This window comes from Ambystoma mexicanum, chromosome 8 (genome assembly GCF_040938575.1).
Source record: "Ambystoma mexicanum isolate Mex_15411 chromosome 8, UKY_AmexF1_1, whole genome shotgun sequence".
In the NCBI taxonomy this organism is placed as follows: domain Eukaryota; kingdom Metazoa; phylum Chordata; class Amphibia; order Caudata; family Ambystomatidae; genus Ambystoma; species Ambystoma mexicanum.
The window spans coordinates 357,615,416-357,630,268 of record NC_090929.1 but is presented as its reverse complement, the minus strand read 5'-3'; the positions used below and the strand labels follow the sequence as shown (position 1 = coordinate 357,630,268).

Here is a 14,853-nt window from a genome sequence, read left to right as displayed (position 1 = left end):
AATCCCAGGGGTATGGTGGTGACACAACGGCTTGAATAAAACATTTCCCAAATCAAACAGCAACTCTATGTCTCCATGTCCTCCGCCGATACAAAATGCAGTCAGTCGCCAGAGGCAGAAACGCTGCATTGCCGCGGGGCAGCAAAGACACTGGGCTATAGAGAGCCGGCTGCCCCGCCACTCTACAAGTGCTCTGCCAAATCGAATTTTGGCCAGTCACCGGGAAAAGAAGCCGAAACGCTGCTTTGCAGCAAGGCGGTAAAGAAACAGCGCTGCAGCGGGTCAACCCAGATCTCGACGGATGGAGGGCCGGCGGCCCCAATGTATTATAGAGGTGGCGGTTTTCCGCGAGAAAGAAACACAAGAAACCCAATGCCTAACGGGTTCATTTTAGGCAATCGAGTCAGACCACACGATCCATCGACAAAATGTGTAAAAGATCAGGCCCAACACACGTACCTGCCATATGAAGTCCCAGACGGGGAAATGAGTGTGACAGACGGCGGGAACAGGGAGCCATTGCTGTCGGCTTCGGCCCAGGGAAAAAGGGGCGGGGCATTTATAGCCTGCATGACACAAACTTCTCTGATTGGCTAATTAAACCCTGCATATTTAAACACACACAGGAGAATGGACTGACGGATCATTCTCATTTGTGTTGCAGAGACAGACAGACGTGGAGGCAGGAGCTGCGGGTAGCCTGTGGGCTTACGAGGACTAGAAGCCAGAGGCTGAAGAACAGACCTTACTTCCTACACAATCCAGGCCAAGCGAGAAGAGCCAAATTCAATGCCCAAGGAGAAAACAGAGAAGAAGCCCTGGCAAGGACTCTTTAATTTGGATTGAACTGAATTCTTCCTTTTCTTATTTTTTTTTTTTTAGTAAGTCAATAAAGACTGAATTTCAGTTACAAGTACATATATATATATATATATATATATATATATATATATATATATATATATATATATATATATATATATAGACAAATTATCACAGGGGCTACGCGACACTGCAATGTTCTTAAGCAGACAACTCAAGTCAAATCTGAGTATCGATGGGCCCATGCAAGCACTGGAATTATTTCATTCGTACCCACTGAAGGTGTGGTCATGTGTACGAGTGGTATATGCACCGTACACATACCAATGTCGCACACAAGGGTACCGCAAGCATGTGAATAATGGACCACTATCAAAGTAAAAAAAGCAACCAGGGATTTTGCAAAGGTTTATTTAGTACATTAAGCTTCCGCCATTCAAATCCACACGTGCACTGTCCGCTAGGGACCATGGAGGGTCCAAATGCTCTTCCAAACCAGCAATCAAAATATATATGTTAACATATGTTATGCTTGTGCCAACAAGATCACAAATAGGTTCTTTGCCATTTTTAAATTCTTGTTTTTTTAAAACTATTTTCTTGGTAACAGGATGGTCACTGGTCTTCAAACAAATGCTGACCCTCGATCCCCCCTAAGAAAAATGTACCTGGCTTGGGCCCCCTGTACACATGAACTCCAAAATTTATCAGCTGCAACCGGTTATCGCACGCTGGTTTAGAATGGCGGTGTGGGTGCCAAACACCAATCATTGCTTGCAATAACTCAAATTAGACTAGAGGGCAAATATTTGTAAACAGCATTCAGAACTATTTGCTACAGAGGTCTTGACTAAAAGTAGTGTTAGATATGTATTTCCTTTCGACATGTAACAATTTGTTTCTTAAGTACAACTTTCAGATTACTATCAATGCAAGTCACTTGCAAGTTGGACAGTGGCATACTGGAGAACTGGTGTGAAGGGTGGGCCTGCCACTATGATGTTCAATGTTTGCAATAGCCAACCACAGGCTTTCTTCCAGCTTTGACCGATAGTTAGGCTTTAGGGCTGCAATAGCTGAGAATCCAATCTCGCAAAGGTCCGAGGTGCTGAAAGGTAACAGTACATTTACTGCACATTTGTATGGAAATTGAAACTCTGCCTTTTGACAAATTCCACCCAAAATATTTTTGGGGGAATTGTCTTTCCAGGAGGCGGTCACTTTCACGCTCCATTGGTTCCTCCTCGAGGTTTATTGTCAGGTGGGCCCCTACATCTGCTAAGAAAGGCTGCACCACATTGATGTTATAATTGTCCTCTGGAAAGTAATTTGAGACTGGTTCCGAGATGGTTTCCAATTAGTTCAGCAACACATGAAACAGCATACTCCAGTCTCCTCAAGAGCACCTGCTATTAATGGAAACACATCGGAATGCAGACATCGACCCTCCTCCTCATCCAAAGGTCCAGCTTCTGCCAGTGTGAATCACAGAGGCTCTTCTTTCGTCTGGTCTAAACCCAGGAGGAAGTGTCTCACTTTGTTCCTGAGTTCTTAAGTTCCTAAATGTGATTTAAAACATTTCCCCTGGAGAGCCACCTGACCTCCATGTGAAACAAAGTATCATGTTCAGCTCCCATTTCTGCACACAATGTGGCAAACACACAGGCTCTTGTGGGGTGCATCTTAATAAAATGTACACAATCTTTACAACAGAAGTCAGCACCTCTGAGAGTCCATTCCCCATAGTACGCACAGGCAAAGCTTCCAGGTGTATCAAGCAGTGTGTCCACAATATATGTGGAGCTACTGCCAACACATTTGCTTTTAACCCAACTCTAGCACCACACATTAAAGGAGCACCCTCCATGTAAATACCAACACACACCTCCTACTTTAGGCAGGAGAATTTAGGAAGTAGTTACCAATGTCAAAGACTACAGATGCAGTTTCTCTGCCCTGAATTGGTTTAAAAAATAAGAAATCCTCCAAGAAAACCTGGCGGCATGTGGCAGCTCCATAGAAGAGCTCCTTCAGAACCCGACAAAGACGAAAAGAAGATTAGATGAGACCAACTGGATTTCAATCTTACAAAAAGCTTTGAAATATAAATTGACATTGCATCTGCCTCCAACTGTGAGAAAGTTAAATGAAATTCAGCCATTTTTAGAAATGCACCCCAATAAAAAAAAAAATTGAGATCTACTCTCTTACGGGCACAGCTTGCCGTCAAACGAGATAATGAATATAAGAGGGTCTTCAGGCACAAAAAATTGTCGCTTCTGTGAAACATCATCGACGATTGAAACAATTCGACATCTTCTCTTAACTTGCCCGGGCACAAGGCACTTTAGATCACTTTACTTGACCCATTACCTGGCTAAGGGACACATAGCTGAAGAACTTTGGTGGGCTCGCCTAATCGGAGGAGATAGACCCTCATGGGCAATAGCCACGGTAAAGATCTTGGATCAGATGTTTGCCGGCTCTGCAGCGCGGAAACTTGTGGTCATGGAGAAATGGAAAGTAATGTAACTATGGATTTACTTGGACACTATTGAAAATGATTTTTCTACAAACTTATTTTTTCCCCCTCTTTTAGACAATTGTAAAAAATCGCTTTCGATGATTATAATCTCGTAAATAAAAAAAATTGAAAAAAGAAGAAATCCTCCAATATTCCGTTTCCATGGCAGTACCTCACAGAAGCAATCAAATCTTTTGAAATGTCTGTGGCCTCATCCAACAGTAGGGTAAACTGCTATTTCTGCGTTTTTGCATTTCTTTTGTCTGTTTCCACCTCTCCTTCTGCTTTTTCCTACCATCTTTGGGCAATAGGAAATGATCCGGTTCTATGATTTTTTTTTGTATTGGCTTTAAAATGTGGAAATATCATACTGCCCCCCACCCCTACTTCTCCACCCGCATATTCACTCGTAATCAAGGTGGGGGGCCATTTAACCCTCCCTAACTCCCAATTTCCCCACCCACCACCCCCATCAAAACACAAACACACACACACACACACACACACACCTCTCTGCCTACTGTGAGGACTCCGCTGGGGCTCACAGCACCCGTCAGCTCCTCCCCCCCCCGTGCATTCGTGTGAGGCAGCGATCTGACAAATACGATAGATCTGTTGGTAAGGCCTCTGGTTAAAGATGGGTCTGCAATATAGGAGAGCTGGATTCAATACCAGATTGTCTTTATGTTTTCTCACCTCCCTTGGCCTCAACTCCTTCCTCCCCCTTGGGCCTTCTCCTCACCTTAATATTGTAAGAGGTGGATTCTCCGTCCTGCTCCTCGTGGCAGGGGCGCGTAGATGTGGGGGGCGAGCAGCGACCAAGTTACTTCACTGGTGCAAGCCCCCCTGTGGGAATCCAGGCCTGCTGCAACTCTGTAGGTTTGCTGCTTTACAGTCTTTATATGCTATTCTTATGTTCCTCTTAGTTGGAATAATAATGTCTTGCATCTTTCCTTTTAGGTATGAAAAGGTATTTTGGTGTTGTCATGCAGTTTGAAGATGAGCATGGGCCGGTAGGCGAAAGCGTGGTGTGCGCGATGCTGTCTGGTGAGTAATGCGCGGCGCTGTTTCGCCTTTTATATTGCTAACCTGTGTCTTTTCTCTCCTTGCAGGTTGCAATGTTCCTCATCGAGCGCCATAATGTTACAGAAATGATACTGACCAGGACATGACTACCCAGGTAAGAATTGTGTGGCTTTCTTCATTCGGAAGGAAACGTGAGTAAAGGCTTACTAATGCTGTCTTTCTTTCTCCTCTTTCTAGGTTATGGTATTCCAGGATGCATGCGGTGCCGGATAATGGAGTTCATACCTTGAGGTGAGTGGAACTGAAGTCAGCGATGGATTGAAGACAGGATACTACTGTTCCAGGTAAGTTTCGTAGTGTTCTTTCTCTCTATGCAGGTCCTTAGTTTCAGGTAAGCTGGCATCAAAGAACTGGACAAGGTGAGCGTTACGCTGCCCACAGCAGAATAATGCAAACCATGTTCTGCTGTTTGGGTGTGGTTTAAATAGTCTCAGGTAAAGTAGGCCAGGTAAAATAGTCCCAGGCCTGCCACACCCAAAGTAGTCCAGGTAAAGTAGTCCCAGGCCTGCCACACCCAAAAGACTAGACCGCATAGCTCAGTTCCTTGTAACTGAGCTATGTGTGTGCCTCCATGTTGGCTGAACCCCCTCCACCCCCCCAAGTTAAATAGTTGCAAGTAAATAGTCCCATTCTAATGTTGGTCTTCATGATGGTTATGAGCCTGGCGCCAAAGGACTGACTCCAAGAGAGTCTTGGATGAGGTTTTAAGGCCTTTGACCTGGTCCTAACTGGAAGGCTGACTTGCCAGTGAGGGCCAGGGGCAAGGGTCATGACATCTGTGTGGTCTCAGAGCGGTCTTTGTAATTATCCCCCATCGGTACAGTAAAAAAGATCTTTTTACTTAGTACCAATGATCCGTCTGTGAAAAAATTGCAACCCCCACTTTAGTTTTGGTTAGTTTTCAAAAATGAAACACCACATACAAAGATTTAAAAACGAACCATGTGAAAAGCCTAGGAAATAAATATAATACAAGTCCCCAAAAGACTGTAACAATGGCAAACACCACATGCAAAGACTCAAAAGGAGACATGTGAACAGCTTGGGGGGGTAAACGCTGCAAAAAATGCCTCCGAAATTCTGGTTGGATAAAAAAAATAAATGATACAAGTCTATGAAGACTCCTTGTTCAGACCGTGAAGTTTTAGTTCTAAATTATTTTTTTCTTTTAAGCGTGGGCTTGGACAAGGCCACAGATTGGCAGCGAAAAGCACACGTGGGTGCACATTGCACAGGGCCTAAACCTTCAGCGCTTCTACTCAGCCAATGTTACATAGGGAAAAGAAATCCTTACCTGTGTGACAGTGCTTCACTGGATTTTTTTTGCTGGGACACAGGTGGTTAGGTTGACCCACCAACGCTTGGAGTGATACTGCAATGAAAACAAACAGTCAAGGATACATGGGTCTACCTGAGACTTCAAAATTAAGGTTAAATGAGAAAGGGTTAAAACCAGCTCTTGGGTGTAGGCATCAGCTAGTAAGCAGGACCAATGCTGGGAAACCATAAGAAAGTACACAGTGTACTGTAAATTCAAATCCCACGAGACATGAACTTTGAGTACCGCCCCAAACTGGACATTAGAAAGAAACAGCCTCAAAAATAGGTGACTCCAACTATAGCTTCAAAATTGCCCCACCATCACCCGTTTATATATATAAAAAAATAATAAATAAAAATAATAATAAAGGGAGGACATTCTTACCGTCAGAAAGTCCTACTACAGAGTCAGGATGTTTTTTACAGTGCCGATGCTGCTGGGGGACTTTGCTGTGCTAGATGGGATGATAAAGCTCTGCAATTGAAAAAGTACAATAAAAAAATATTAGATGTACCAGATTGACTGTACTAATGTTTGTGCACTACACTCTGCCAGTCAGTGCACATCCTCCCCCGCACACAAAAGGGACTTAGGGTGCAGGGTCCTACCGGGAATCTCCAAAGTTCCCTCTAGGCCAGTCCACCGCAGCTGGCAGAGAACAATCAGAGCACATACCTGAAAACGTGATTCATAAGTCACAGAGAATGAAAGAGCATCAGACAGTTTTATTTTACCCTTTGTATTCTCTGCCTAGAACAGTTGAGAAGTCCAGCCTCCTGGCATTCCAATTATTCATCTACACGGTAGTGCTTAACCCTCTGAGCTAACTTTCAGAAACATTGAGTAATAGCAATTTAGCTTCACTGCAGTTCGGTCACAGCGCTGAGGTAGCAGCAGACTCTGCCGCGGCTGCCATGCCAGACACGAGGGCCCCTGGCTTCTCCGCAACATATGGTGCCCCATGGAGGTGAAGGCCTGGCACCCACAGCAGCAAGATATATATGAATTCCACTTGGCAGTGCTGCACCTAAAGTACGGTAGGTAATGCTGGTACAGTAGGTAATGCAGGGATTTTAGTACATCAACGGATGCATAGACTTGCTCTATAGTAGATGGCTACCAGGGTAGCTCAGCAGGTTGACAGACCATTACTGAGACGTTATATATGCAAAATATAATTATGTGTATTGATATATTGTTGTTTCTTTGTTGAATTTAACCAAAATAATAAAAACTAAAACAATATGCAAAACTTGTTTTCGAATGATGTGTATGGCCAAGTGATGGGTTGGGGTGTTTCTGCCTCTGTAGTAAAAAAGTTGGCACCCATGAACCCAGTTTAATTTCCTAATAACTGCTGTGAGCACAACTGAAGCATTTATTTGTGATTAACCAGTTAGATAAACATAACATCTTCATAAATAGAACCTATGATAAAACACAAAGCAAGGGGCACACACATTACAGAGTATGTGTACTCTGACAAAGAAAAAATAATCTCAAAGAAAACTGGTGATGTTCATGGCCCATTGATTCCCCTGGTGTCCCTTTCAGGACAGAAGAAAACAAAGAGCCAAGAAATGTGCGAGTGAAGGCTGGGAAAAGGAGCAGCGCGAAGATTAGGTCACCGAGCCCCCAGATTCCCTCAGCGAAGCTGGGGGCTTGGTAAAGCCTGGTCATGGACGAGGCAGGTCAGGTCCGGAGATCCAGCTAGACATCTGTTGCCGGATCTCGGACATGGCCTGGACCGTCCCATGGATCAAAGGGGTGAAGAGGCAGCCAAAAGCAGGCAGGCCGGTGTTGTACGATATCCGGCTCCCCCCACAGCAGATTGCTGGAGCCCAGCAATCTGCCATGGGGGAGCCGGAATCATAAAACACCGGCAATGCGTGCTTCCGTCACTGCTCGCCTCCTCTTCCCCGTTGCCCCCAAGGTGGGGGCACAGAGTGAGAGGGGCGCTGAAGAACCAGCATTGCAGTGATCCAGCCCCCCTGTTCGCCTCCTCTCACCACGCGTTCGACTTTGTGGGTCTACAGGGGGAGAGGGAAGCAGAGGGACCAGGAAAGGCCTGAAACGCATGCTTCCCAGCACCCCCTCCAACTGCGGTGTTGGCGGCTGAGCAGAGAAGCGGCATCCCTTACCTGGCAAGAAGACGCTGGCAGCACCAGCAGGAAGCAATAACGCAGCCTGGACGCGCAACCCAAAGACAGAAAAGCGCACATCCAGGCTGCGTTTATTTCCTGTTTCATGGCCACGCCCCCATCACATCACACTAACTTGCATGGGGGCCCAGTAGCATAGCTCTCAACCTTTCCTGGCCCTTGGGCGGGTTAACACACTCAATTTTACATTTGGCGGGTGAAAGTCCATTGATTCCTTTGGGCGTGTAGCAAGCTTGGCAGGTAAGAGAGCTGTTTAAGTGGCAGGTGACACCCGCCAAAAGCGTGCAAGTTGAGAGGTATGCAGTAGCTCGCCATGGACAGTTAAGTGACGATCCAGTGTTCTGGATCATGCGCCCCATAGATTGAAGACCTTTGCCTACAGTATGACCATTTTTAAAGCAAAATATTGTTATCTTGCTGGCAAGACTACATAGGCGTCTGCATTTTCACTGTATACTAGCATAGTATACATGAACATGCAGGCACCTAGTCAGTAAGACAACACAGGGAAATGAAAGAACTAAGTCCCAGACAGACAGCGGAAGAAATGCCCGCGGGGGAGTGGGGGGGAGAATAGATACATTTTTAAAAAAATCGTCAAGAAAGACAACTGGTGGTACAAACAGACTCTGGTCGGTACAGCTCAGTGAACTGCCTGGCAGCACTGAGTGGTAAAGTTGGGCACATCTCCGTGCGATGTTCAAGTCAGAACCCCACACCTCCTAAAGGCAGTAAAGTTAAAGAAATCGTGCCAAGGGAACTTAAATCACTTCAGTTTTGGGGCAAGAGGGAGCCAGGGATAGGGATAATACCAGCCAAGAAGACAGACACAGATCCGCTGTGCTGCAACCAAAATCAAAATAGGGAAAACAAACCCACCAACATCTAAATACACATATCGCTTCGAAACACTTCCGAAATGTATAAGCACCATATAATTACACAATAAATTAAAAAAAAAATACCTGCCCGTACTTGGCATGAAGTGCTCCTTACTCCGTGATTCTCTTCCTAAGCACGTAGACGTCCTACTGTAAACGTCAAGACGACTAAACAGAAAACGTCATCGCGCCTTAAAGGCATTTCAAACAGTATCGGCAAACTTTTAAACAAACACACAATGCTATCGGGTCTCTTAGGGACTTTAAATGTGTGATCGCTAAAGAAAGCAATATAAGTCCTCCATTTACTAAACTTTGGTTTTCTGATTCAAGGCAGCATCAGGTGAGTGCATGCGATAACAGCTAGTTAGGAAATTACACAGGGCAGCCTGTTGTTGGTATTGTAGCTACAATAGCTGCTCTGAAGCTCATTTGCGGTACAGTTCAGGTTCTGGGATGCTGGCAGATGCTGTGCAGCTACTACACAGACCCTGCTCTGGTCTGATTACATATAAAATAACTGCAGGCACAGTGTCTGTTCTAGGCTTAGTGGCTGCAGACACAGAAACAACACCCCGATGAATATCAGCAGACACTACCTTCTCTCTTTTGGCTGGAGCGAATGAGTGCACACGCTGGAGCTAATGACTTCCGATACAGTCCATCGTACCTGCTCATCAGCTATATCAATACCATTTAATTACAGGCACAGTACCGGATATGGAATACCGATTCCAGACACAGTACCTGCTAATCCGTTACATATGACAGAATATCACTACAGACACCTGCTCTGCACAGTAGTACTGTGGGGCTAAAGATTCCAGTCACAGTATCTGCTCTGGAGCGAATGGTATTTCACATAATACCTGCTCATGAGCAAATCCTTCAAAAAAGGTAGCAGGCGCCTCTCTCAAGAAAGAACATGGTATGATAACCTGTTCTGAGATGAGAGTTTGCAGCACACGCTTTTTGCTCACTGTACCTTTCACAGGTGGGAAATGACCATTTTCATATCAGTCTTTGTCCCGCCCACATGGGCAGTCCAGCACCGAAATGCTATGGCAATTCCTCTCTGAAAAAGAGTACCAACAGCAACCGCATACACGTGTTTCAGCCTTGTTGGGCCTCATCAGTGAGGTGAAGCTGTGCCTCTGAGCACAGTGAGCAGGGAGTCCACGTCTGGTTGCCCCCACGTAACTCAGTGTGGCCAATCCCAAGTTCCTTGCAAATATTTCAAAAAAGGTAGCAGGCGCTCCTCTCCAGAAAGAACATGGCATGATAACCTGTTCTGAACATGGGATGATAACCTGTTCTGAGATGAGAGTTTTAAGCACACGACTGCAGAAACAGTGAAAACCCCATGCATCCTTTCCTTCTCGCGTGTCCTTTCCCATTTCGTGTCCAGCTCCCATTTCGGGAGCTGCGTGGGAGGGAATTCCCTACATGGGAGTCGTTCTGCACGTTCACTGATGCCTGGTGTGAGCAAAAAAAGATTGTTTTAATCGTTCGGGAATTTGTACCCCTGACCAAGTGCGATTGGACAGCGGATCTGATGAACCCAGATGCTGCTGCAGCACTCAGTTCAGCTACGCCCGTCTCATCTGCAGGGAGGGGAGACGGTCCACAAAATTGGTGCCAAGGTAAAGTGTTGCAGGCCTTCCCAGAAATGTTTAACTCTGCAGGAGTGGTATTTTGGAGCTAATCTATTCTCATGGACAAAGAATGCTCTCTAAATGTGGATTAAAAAAAGCCACTAACGTATGCCAAGTAGGATCTATGTGGTGGGTGCGGGGGGTGGGAGGTTTAATTTTTCAAGTAATGTTGAGTGGAAAAGGTGTAATTCTCTGCATCATGGTTGAAAATATAGATAATTGTTGTTAATCTGAGAGGCCTGTTTTTGAGCTAGCGTAGAATTGCTCTCAGCATAAACTTGGAATAGTTTAAGCTAACAAAATTGACCAAGCCAATAGGTCTGGCATTGTAATTATGAAATATTTTTGGAAAGTTCCCATAAAACAAACATGGCGTCTCCTCTACGTTTACAGACATCTATTGGCTTTGCTAATGTATTTCTATGTAGGAGGAACAATGCTCTTTTCCTCACAAAATAACATACAATAGATAAGATATCATATTTGATGGGAAGCAGTGAACTTCTTACAATAGGGTGAGTTTGAGGGACACAAGGTCGTGGAGGGGAGTAAATGGACCGGTCAATACATAAGTGGACATAGATAGATTAAGGACAACCAACAATGGACTTTCCTTTTTTTGTATGTATCCCCCCCAAATTGAAAGATTTTCAGTAATGCAATAGTTTCCCACAACTCTCCTCGCTACCCTAGAACCTCCCACCACCCGCAGCAGCAACTGGTTAACTCCAGAAGAGTCACAGTGCGTGTCTGGGATAATTGTCCTCCTTGCGGAGGAAGCTCAAGGGGTTCTGATCCGCAGATATCCTTCTTCCCCAATGGGACATTGATATGATGGCATTTATAACGTGCCTATACACAGTGCTGGGACCGCCAAGCACAACCCAGCGTTCCCTGTCGGGCCTCTCATCGGCTGTACATCTCAAAATGGGCAGCCATTGACCTTCAATATTGTACCGGGCCTCATCTAAAATGTGCATTAAGAACTTCACTTCATAAATGGCCTTAAACTTCGCCACCCACTCTTTTTCTCTGGGGAGATGCAGGCTTTTCCACCTCTGGGCTAGACAGCTTCTCGCTGCCACCAACATAACCTGTCCCATGTGCCCCTTCTCCACCCGATTCTCCTCCTCTTTCAGCCCTGTTCCAAAGAGGAGGAACCACAATGACAGCTTTCTGTTAATCCTGTCAACCCCTTTAATCCATGCTAAAACCTCCATCAGTATATAGGGCAACCGCGCCACATGTGATTGTAATCCCCCGGGGTCCTATGACACTTCCAACATTAGGGTGGGTGTCACATCTCTTGCCCATTTTAGTTAACACAGCGGGTGGTAATGCCATCTATGTAACAGCTTCAGGGCCTTGTGCCTGTACTGCAAGAAGGCCGTTGAATATGCAACTCTCCTACACATCGGCACCCACAGGGCATCATCAATGTCATTCTCTAGGTCCTGCCCCCACTTAATCCTCACTAAAAGCATATTCCTAGGCTCTGCCAGCAGCATAGCCTGGTATAGCTTAGCAATAAGCCCCTGCGTGCCTGTCCTCGTGATCAGGATGCTCTCAAAGTCTGTCAACTCCCTCTGCAAATTTTCACCACAATTTAGCAAGACTCCCTTTGACTGTAGATGCGGAACACCGAGAGCTTTCCCACCTGCAGGCACTCCTCTGACCTCCCAAGTGTCATGAATGCTCCTTTCTCCCACCTTGCCCAGCCTGCTTAACCCTTCTCATACCACATTTGGAATGCCAGGGGCTCCTCTATCCCATCCCGTAAGGGCTTGGTTCCCAATGCAGGGGATGGCCTCGTGGTGGGCCACCTGTCCTTTCCCTCCCTCCAGTGGGACCACAGACGGGACCTCCAGGACCAGGTGGTTCAGCACCCTTAGAATACACATCCTGGGCACCTAAAGCCATTCCCCCAGCGGGACAGGATCCAGCACCGCATTGTCCATTGAAACCCACTGCTTAACGGTGAGTGGATCCAGAGGATCCACCATAACCCAGAGCTGAGATGCCTTATGCCCTTTCAACACCTCCAGAACCAGACGGAAACAACTGAAATAATCAAACAGAAAATACAAAAGAACAGGCTGACAGAATCGAGGACGGCACAGACAACACCTAGAACCGACTATGGGGAAACCCAGACAAAAACAAGAGACAATGCTAGGTGGAACAGAGTACGAACGGCAACCCTATCAGGACAGAACAATAGCAAACAAGCCTTACACAAAAGGCACAACTACCCACTCAGACGGGGCGTTTGGTATGGGCCTAGGTCGCAAGGAGACTGCTCGGAGAGGACTAGATTGCACCAAAAACAAACTGGGATGTAGGGGATGGCCAAAACAAAGATAGAAATTAAGACAAGCTAACTTAACATAATGACCGAGAGATGAGACAGCCTTATCATGCGGAAATGTATCACTGAAGGCAAGACAACCTTGTCTCTCCAGAAAGACACACAATAGGAGTGTGCATTTCTCGGGACAGCAGTGCTACTAACCAACCCTACAAAAACATCACCCCTCTTCACACACCTCTCACACCCTTACTAAACACAACCACGCCTCTTAAACTGCAGCAACCCGCACACACTTCACCACACCGCAACAACAAACGCACCACACAGACCCTCACACAACCGCACACGACGGACAAGGACCTTATACCACACCAAAAAGCTCAGCCAACAATGTTAACCGAACTGAAGCTGCCAACAATACATCACAGCTCCCTTGCTCCTCTCCAAACTTTGTCCTACTAACACATCCTAACCTACCCCCCCCTTTTCTTTCAGATCCACCAGAGCGCCAGGGGACCACTCCGGTGGTGATATTGTGCGGTACAAATAACCTGTAACATAAACATTCCTCATTCACCTCTGACACCTCGAACCACACTTGCTGAAATGAACGTACAGCATAAAGAAGTGATCAGTAGGGATAAACCATCATGCCACGATTTTCAAAACGTGTTTAGTGCAACTGATGGGATGCTCATTCACTTCACTTGCACCGAAGTTGGTGAACCGTGCACAAAGGACATTTAAATGTGTGCATCATAGTTGCGCACATTGAGGTGCTCTTTTCTCACCAAATGCACAACTCCGCAAGGCAGAATGTGGAAAGGGGGTTCTGGGCATTTTCAAGTAAATCACGATTTTCAAAATAGGTGCACTTTTTAAAGCACAGGGGGGGGAAACATTTCCCTGTGCCTACTTTTTAAAGCACAGGGGGGGGCATTTCCCTGTGCTTATTTAGAACAGGTGCAGGGGGATCTAAAATGTATGGGTAGGTCACTTATGATCCTCTCATGCAATGAGTGAGTGAATGCTGCGTGTGTGAATAAGCGAGTGAATGTTGAGTCAAATAATGTGTGTGTGGGTGTGTTCGTGCTGGGGCATGGAGCTGATTTTGGCTGGTGAGGGCAGCACAGTAATAATGCACTTGTTTAAAAAAAAAAAAGGATTTTATTGGCATTTTCAACAGTAAAAACACATGTAACCCCCGTCACCATCTTTTCTCGCCCCCACCTTCTCCCCCTTGATCCCAACACATGTAACCAACAATGCACCCAGTCCTGATTTCCAGCCACCCACCCGCCCCTGAGTCCATAAACTATGTAGATGGCACCCGGTCCCTGGTTTCTGTGAGTGGCCAGCTCTCTCACCAGCCGCTGTACAGGCCCTTGCACCGTTTGAGAACCCCACCATACTCCCTGTCTCCCCTAAAAACGTCAGCCATATCTCCTCCCGGCTTCCTGTGATGGATCTCTCCCCAAGTGGAGCAAGTACTCCAGCCCCAGCAATCTCATTTTCCTCAGGCACCATACGGCCTGCGAGTCCCACTACAGGGGATGCAGGACAATGCCCCAGTCTGAGAGAAACCTTTAGTGATCCCCTTGAATCGAAAAGGTCACCCACTCCATTGCCACAAAGTTTCAGATTTTACTAACTCATTAGTGTTCTGTGGGAGCTTTTTGTTTACATTTGTGTACCACCACAAGTGTTGCCGCCACTATCAGGATGATGTATGTTTTTCTTTAAGCTTTAGAGGGTAGATTTTCCAGGACCCGCCCATTGCCCGGATTTCCATCTTTGTGTTGTCTGCCATCTGACTCCCAAAAATACTATTCATTGCTACACAGTCATGTCCCACTAAGGCTGTATGACTGGGCATTCCCACCAGATATGTTTCCATAATCCCTGTCCCCCACATACCCTCCAGCAGAGCTCTGACGCAGTTGGTTAGAATTCATGTCGTTGTTCTGGGGTGAGATGCCATTGGACCATTATCTTAACCCATGTTTCCATAATCCCTGTCCCCCACATACCCTCCAGCAGAGCTCTGACGCAGTTGGTTAGAATTCATGTCGTTGTTCTGGGGTGAGATGC

At 46.1% G+C, this 14,853-nt stretch overlaps 2 protein-coding genes across 4 annotated transcripts in view; one reads left to right on the top strand and one right to left on the bottom strand.

Annotated features, from left to right (window-relative positions):
- PRPF4 (pre-mRNA splicing tri-snRNP complex factor PRPF4) overlaps window positions 1-8,954 on the bottom strand; it is a 508,092-nt gene extending 499,138 nt beyond the window's left edge. Inside the window, exons 1-3 of one of the 2 annotated variants that reach the window (XM_069609818.1) lie at window positions 8,881-8,954; window positions 6,138-6,227; window positions 5,727-5,804 (exon numbers count right to left, since the gene is read on the bottom strand). The gene's annotated coding sequence lies outside the window, so the exon portion shown is untranslated. The remainder of the gene's footprint in view (window positions 1-5,726; window positions 5,805-6,137; window positions 6,228-8,880) is intronic. The other variant, XM_069609817.1, reaches the window with a different exon arrangement.
- Window positions 8,955-9,014: 60 nt separating this feature from the next.
- CDC26 (cell division cycle 26) overlaps window positions 9,015-14,853 on the top strand; it is a 53,176-nt gene continuing 47,337 nt past the window's right edge. The window contains exon 1 of one of the 2 annotated variants that reach the window (XM_069609815.1): window positions 9,015-9,139. The gene's annotated coding sequence lies outside the window, so the exon portion shown is untranslated. The remainder of the gene's footprint in view (window positions 9,140-14,853) is intronic. The other variant, XM_069609816.1, reaches the window with a different exon arrangement.